The sequence below is a fragment of the Branchiostoma lanceolatum genome, chromosome 11 (genome assembly GCF_035083965.1).
Source record: "Branchiostoma lanceolatum isolate klBraLanc5 chromosome 11, klBraLanc5.hap2, whole genome shotgun sequence".
Taxonomy (NCBI): domain Eukaryota; kingdom Metazoa; phylum Chordata; class Leptocardii; order Amphioxiformes; family Branchiostomatidae; genus Branchiostoma; species Branchiostoma lanceolatum.
Genome location: NC_089732.1, coordinates 1,848,091 through 1,855,204, shown reverse-complemented (window position 1 = coordinate 1,855,204; position 7,114 = coordinate 1,848,091).

Genomic DNA, 7,114 nt, shown 5'->3' with positions numbered 1-7,114 from the left:
GATTACATTTGACCATGACTAAAGACGTTCCATCGTCTCATCATAAAACACTGTTGCTGAGTCAGCAACTACAATGTGCTCAACGTCGTGTGCCGAAGCCTTCGTTGTTAAAGAGAACTTGCTAAAATCAAATAAAGAAATGGGAGACTTGTCACTGGCAAACTTTAAGCAAAGGTTGGTGTTACAATTGTGTGTTTCATAATATGTGGTTCGATCTAATATAACCAATCTGGCAAGTAAAGTTAGCGTGTGTTACATCAAGACTCAGTTACAACGGTTAACCAATGACAATATAATCCCAGAGCATGACTACTTAGCACATATTACATATATTACATATCAAATACAAAACGTTCCAAATAAAAGCCACTCATTGAAAACACAATAGTTATTCTGTGTGTCAACTATTGGAATCCACAATGTGCCGTGCACTTTATATGTCCACACTTCCAAAACACCCAATACCAGTAACATTTAACACTCTTCACTTTAGTGGCTAGTGCACGAATCTTCAGCTGCTTCATAGATACCGTATTGTCCACTGGGCAACAGCATTAAATTTTACACAACTATTACACATTTACTGGTCACTTTCTTCTCGTAACATAGAATTGTGTGCTTATACCACATTAACAGTTTGTAAACTAAACGTTAATTACTACATACATGCACAGTCATACACATCCTTAAACAATCGCATTGTATCATCTTTTCTGGGTTACCACTCCAATATTGCATGAGATTGGTTTACAGACGTTTTTGGGAGGTGTATACAGTTCCGAGAAAAGAACAATATTTGACAACTGAGAGGATACAGGGGAATTTTAGTACTATCATACATATCCACCCATGAACCGATTCCTGATTACAATCTCTCAAAATTTTAGACTTTTGAGAATATTAAGTCGGTGTGTTTTGTTTCAACTCTCCCGTTGAATAGACAGAAGAACCAGCGCACGGCTCAATGTCATCCTTTCCGTACGTATCGGAACCCTCTCCACTGTGACCGGTATGTTTACATTGATAAACGTCCAAAACATGACGTGATTTTGCATAAGGTTCAATCGCGTTGGGTGTAGTATCGTGTAAGAAGGACTGCTCATGATCTGATTTTGGCAAAGGAGGATCAAGTCTGTCTTCATTGGAAACTTCAAAGTAGGTAGGTTCACAGGCCTGTGTATCTGTACCGGTTAAAGTACTGACACATTCATTGCACTTACGCCTGGTTTTACCTGCAGTTTCAACCTCCCCGAGATGATATTGAGGCACGTCAACAACTTTCCCATTACCGCCGGAATGATCACAAGCGTCTGGGCCAGTTAAAATACTGATAGCTTCTTCTACCTTAGGCCTGGATTCACCTGCCGTTTCAACTTCTCCAATATGATATTGAGGCACGTCAAAAACATAAGGCGACCTTGCGTACGGTTCAATCGTGTTCGGTTTAACCTCATTTATGCAGGACTCCGTATCTGACTTTGCCGCCTGATTATCAACCGTGTCGTCATCAGGAACTTTGTGGCAGGTATGATCACAGGCCTGTGCATCTAGACCAGTTAGATTACTGATTCCTTCTCCCTTCTTAGGAATGGTTTTACCTCCCTTTTCAACTTCTCCAATATGATATTGAGGCACGTCAAAAACATAAGGCGACCTTGCGTACGGTACAATCGTGGTCGGTTTAACCTCATTCATGCAGGACTCCGTATCTGACTTTGCCGCCTGATTATCAACCGTGTCGTCATCGAAAACTCCCCCATTGCGGCCGGTATGACCACAAGCCTGTGCGTCTGTTTGATCACAAGCCTGTGCATCTGATTCAGTTAAAGTACTGATCATGATAACGTTTTCTTCCTTAGGCCTGGTTTTACCTACAGTTTCAACGTCCCCTAGGTGATATTGAGGTACGTCAGAAACATAAGGCGACCGTGCATACGATTCAATTTTATCAGGCGTACTTTTGTCCATGCAGGAATTCGAGTTTGTTTCCGGGCCATTGCTACAGCCTCCCTGATCATCAGCCTGAGTGTTGCTCACGTGACTTAAAGAGACATTAGCCTGAACAGGTTGTTTCCTAGCCAATACAGAATACACAACTAACGCCAAACCACAGACGACAACGCTCACTCCAACTACTGGTCCCTTCACCACCCAGCCTGATGCCATGGCAACGGTTTGAGGAGATGACGTCTCCTGACTCTCTGACGTTTCTGTCATGGGTACAGAGTGAACTTCGTTCATTTCTTTGAAGTCTGTCACCTGATAGAAGGTTCTAGCTGCTGGCAAGGCATTAGTAACGTTTTGAGATATTTCATACGTTTTAGTCTGCTGCATTTTCGGTTCCTTAGTCCTTGCTACTGAACTACTGGTTTCCAATGGCAACAAGGACGAAGTAATTACGTCAGGCAAACGAAGGTCTTGACCTTCTATGAGGCAGGAACCGTTATGATCACACGGTTCGCCTGTGTAGATTGCACTACTTTCTCCTGTCGGATCCCAGACTGCATAGCATCCTGAGATGTATTCATTCAACCTGTGGAGCTCTACATTCTCTACTTTAAGAGGTGTTTTACAGCGGAACAAGGACTGATCTTTGTACATGGCGAGTGCAAGGCCATGTCCCCTGAGGAAATCTAAGCAGCTTGGGGATGTGTCATTTCGGCACATTTCCGCACCTATCGCTAAATCAATGATCCAAGTTATGTTGCAGTCACAGTGAAAAGGGTTACCCGCTATGATAGCTTCGTATGGTAAACTGAATCCATTTGGCACATGCGAGTTGAACCCAACATCGCAGAGAGACAATGATTTTAGGTTATTATAGGAAACATCCACCCTTTTTAACTTGGTCAAGAAAGACTTCACAGGAAAGAGTTTGACACAGAAGAGCTGATTATGTGACAAATCCAAACGAGCTAAGCTGTGCATGTTCTTAAGACAGTACCACGGGAAGTAACTGATGTTATTGTTTCTTAAGATCAGGTTCCTCAAATAGGGCAAGGCTATACAAGGAAACGTGGTCAGGGCGTTATTGGGAAGCTGAAGCTCAAAGAGGTTTGAGGGCAGATTTTTTGGAACACTCGTCAAGCCTTTGTTGTCACAATGTATTCCTGGTAAACAATGTAGTGGAAGTAAATAATGGAGGTGACAGTGTCAGTTCTGAACGTCACATCCTTTAGAGAGCAGTTGTGAACGTACCGATGCTTCACAGTTTTGCGGGACGTTTATACATGTAAGAGCTAGAGTCACAACATATACGAAGATGTATTGTTGGCATGCAGTCGTTTGTGCCATGCTTTGTTTTAGTGACAAATAAAGGCAAAAACAGTATTCTATTAGTAAATGAAACACAATTAACAAACGCAGTTTTGTATTAGTGTTCTAGTTCTACATTAAGTTGAATTTCTGTTCGCTATATCTACAGGCTTATGTCATCAGCAGAGTACACAATTCAATTGTATCTTTAGTTCAGTCCAGACAAATACCACTTAGCCAGCCTGACAATTGATAGGCACCTGCCGGGCACAACGTTGTCCCTTCTCTTGTCTGGAGGCTGGTCTCGGGCCTGTGGTGACGGTTCTTAAGATTTCCCTGCCACACCCTTCATCTGGAGACCGGACTTGTTAGACTTTGTCAGTAGAAGCCTCCCATCTTCTGATCTGCTGGAAATGGAACAACACGATTTAGGTTCTAGATATGCAACAGGAATGTTTTGTTCTTCTCATGAGGCTAAGGAAAAAGTACTGCATTCATCACAAACGGCACTTTTATGCATAGACTGGGCAGGATGATGAGAAAACTTAGCCACTAGAAAGACACTGAGCACTTGAAACCTTCATGCAGACATAGCCTATCTCAGAAGATTTGGTCTTGATTTACCAGGTTTCATGTCATGCACAATACTGTCCTAATTTGAACAATGGAAGTGTTCAAAGAGCTGTGTTTACATATGTGGTAGTTCCACAAAGAAATTCTGAATGATTTACATACCTTTGAAAACATAAGACCTGAGAAACAAGCGCCTGCCGCTGTGCCACAGACCCTCCTGTAATGGCGCCGTCAAGAAAAACAAGATGTTTCAAGCCTAATTGTCTGCCTCTCTTTGAATTTTCATGGTATGTGAGTCATCATTGCCATGACGATCTCTTCTCTCGTGACTTTCACTGTTGTCAGATATGAATAAGTCAAAATTTCATGGCTTCATCTTTTGAGCAGTTAAAGCGCCGTTTTGTCGGCTTGAATAGTGCTCTTTGACAAAACTTTATCTTACACATAAAAGTTGCTCCCTGTAATAGACATATATGCACTGCTACGTACCGTAGGTTGCAGAAATCAATTGACAGAAATATGAAGATCCCTAATCATACTCACTACAACTTCATTATTCTGGAGTTTTATCCTTTTTTGTCATTGAAATGATCTAACATGCAAATCACCCTACCGTGAATGGGATGCTGCAGTCTGTGACGCTGATGTTTCAGGAGAAAAATTGATGATTCGTCTGGTAATGACGTCATAAGCGCTGGTCACGTGGTAGGCATTTAGTCAGTTGGACTTCATTGCATCGAATATTGATATAATAGCTTTATATTCTCTCGGTGTGTTGTTGTGGAAGACCAATCCATTCGTGCACGAATGTTCATTGAAATTGGAGATATATCAGTATTTTGTTTGTTGTATTTATTAATGCTTGCATACGTTTATCACTTTCCGTCATCATTTTGAATATATCTAAGCATATGTTGTGCTTACGTTTGCTTTTGTTAGTATGTTAGCGGTGACGCTGGTATAAGTTTGTAAAGTTGAGTGCGTTATCACTACGTTTGTAGTTTCATCTACATTTGAATAAGCAAAATGAATGTACAAAGTAACCTTACCGATCGTGGGGTCGTGTGGCGAAACGGCAGAGCTTTCGGCTCAGAACCAAGTGGTCCCGGGTTCGAATCCTGTCATGTCACCGATCTTTTGCCCTTGGGAAACGCACTTAACACGACTTTCCTCACTCCACCCAGGTGTAAATGGGTACCTGACTTCGGTTGGGGAAGGTCGTATTGAGGTCACCTGATGGCGCCGAATGGCAGCCGCCCAGACCCTTGCGACAGTTCCACAAAGTGCAAGTGTGGATAAAATATGTATACAAGTATGTTGTGTATTAGTATGTGAAACCTGTACACCCTTCATCGATTCAGCGCTAGAAAGGCTGCCATTGCGGGTAATTTTTGACCAATAAAAACCATTATTATTATCGTGTAAGGGTGGCTACAGTAGACCAATCCGCAGACGCCCTGCCTGGTAATATGTGAGTAACCTTACTGATCGTACGTGCGCGTGGGTTTTACTTCAATAGACCAATGTGCACGTGTACGAAGGTTTATTCTGCCCGGAAAGACAGCAATCTTATGATATCTTACATGGTAGCGTGCGTAGTCCAGTGGTTAGCGATCTTGCCTCTTGAACTAGAAGCCCCGGGATCGATCGCGACTGTGTCGCTCACCCGACATGCACGCTACCGGAAAGGGTCGCAGTCCTTAGGACGGAACATTAAGCCGTGGTTTACTGTTCACTGTGCTTGTCGAAAAGAGCTAGGGGAATTTCCCCGGTCCAATGAATCTGTAAATACTGTACATAGTATCTGTCTTCTCTGTCACGACCAGTGGAAGATTAGCTCTTCTGTTCATTGAGTTCATTTGAGCTAAACTGGTTCAGGATCACTTTCCTTTCACTTTTACTAAATGAAAAAGATTCAATGGAATGTAAACGCCATTGATAACATTTTCTATTTCATTCATACAAAATTGATAAACATATTAGGGGAAAGCCTGCTTTATAATTTTTAAAAGTCTCTTATCACACATCACTGTTGCCAAGTAGGCGACTATAATAGACTCAATTTGAAGTGATGAAATTTAAGATCTTTCAAAAATCATCCCAGATCACAACAGACACAGCAGACATCTATACACTTTGAGCGTCTAACAGTGCCTGGAGTTGCATGTTCATAGAATGTCCAGCACCTGGAATGGTTTGAAACTGTAAAGTAGTTTGATATTGTCAACATTGTATATACACAGCCTTATCCTTTTTTGATGACTTATGTACATATGTATATTCTGTGGTCTTCCTGTGTGTCATGTACATGCAGTTTTGTCCAGTTTTGTTTTTGAATGGACCACAGGAAGAGTAGCTGTTCAGCTAATTGTGGATCCTAATAAACGCAAACTCATATACAGTACTCGGGCTTCTCAAGTTAGATTAAGCATTAGCAGCCGGAGCCGTGTGCCTGAGAAGCTAGACTAGACAGCTGCGAAGCTAGACTTTTCGACCTTGCATACGTCGAAAAGTAGCTGGACATGTTGACCAATTTCAATACATCCACAGATACTGAATTGATACATACACTTTCACAGTCTCTCATATTCCATTAGTTATTATAGCATGAAACAATAAAGATAAATCTAAGACAATTACAATCACTACCGAAGAGAGTTTATGATGTGACACTGTTTGATGATATGCTGTGTCTATGCCAGAGATCTAGAATAACTATATCAACTCGCACGAAAGTTAAACAAATAATTAAGAATTCCTGTTTTACTTCATATTTCAAAGACCAGAGGTCATAATTTTGTCAAACCACTGCTTTACATCATCAATTTCATTTTCATCGAAATCCTGGCCATTGTGGCATTCCTGCTCCTGTGTACCTTCCCCGGTTAGAGTGTTCGGATTTTCTTGATTGTTAGGACTGGTTTTACTTGACGTATCAAGCTCCCCAATATGATATTGGGGAACATCAAAAACGTAAGGCGACCTTGCATACGGTTCGATCGTGTTAGGTTTAACCTCATTCGTGCAGGACCCTATATTCAAATTTGGCACCTGATTACCAACCGTGTTGTCATCGCAAACTTCCCAATTGCGGCCTGTATGCTCACAAGCGTCAGTTAAAGTACTGATAGCTTCTTCTACCTTAGCCCTGGATTCACCTGCCGTTTCAACTTCTCCAATGTGATATTGAGGAGCGTCAAAGACATAGGGAGACCTTGCATACGGTTCAACTGTGTCACCTTGGTGATAAAAAACGTTGTTAACATGTTGACTAGCCGCCATGTTG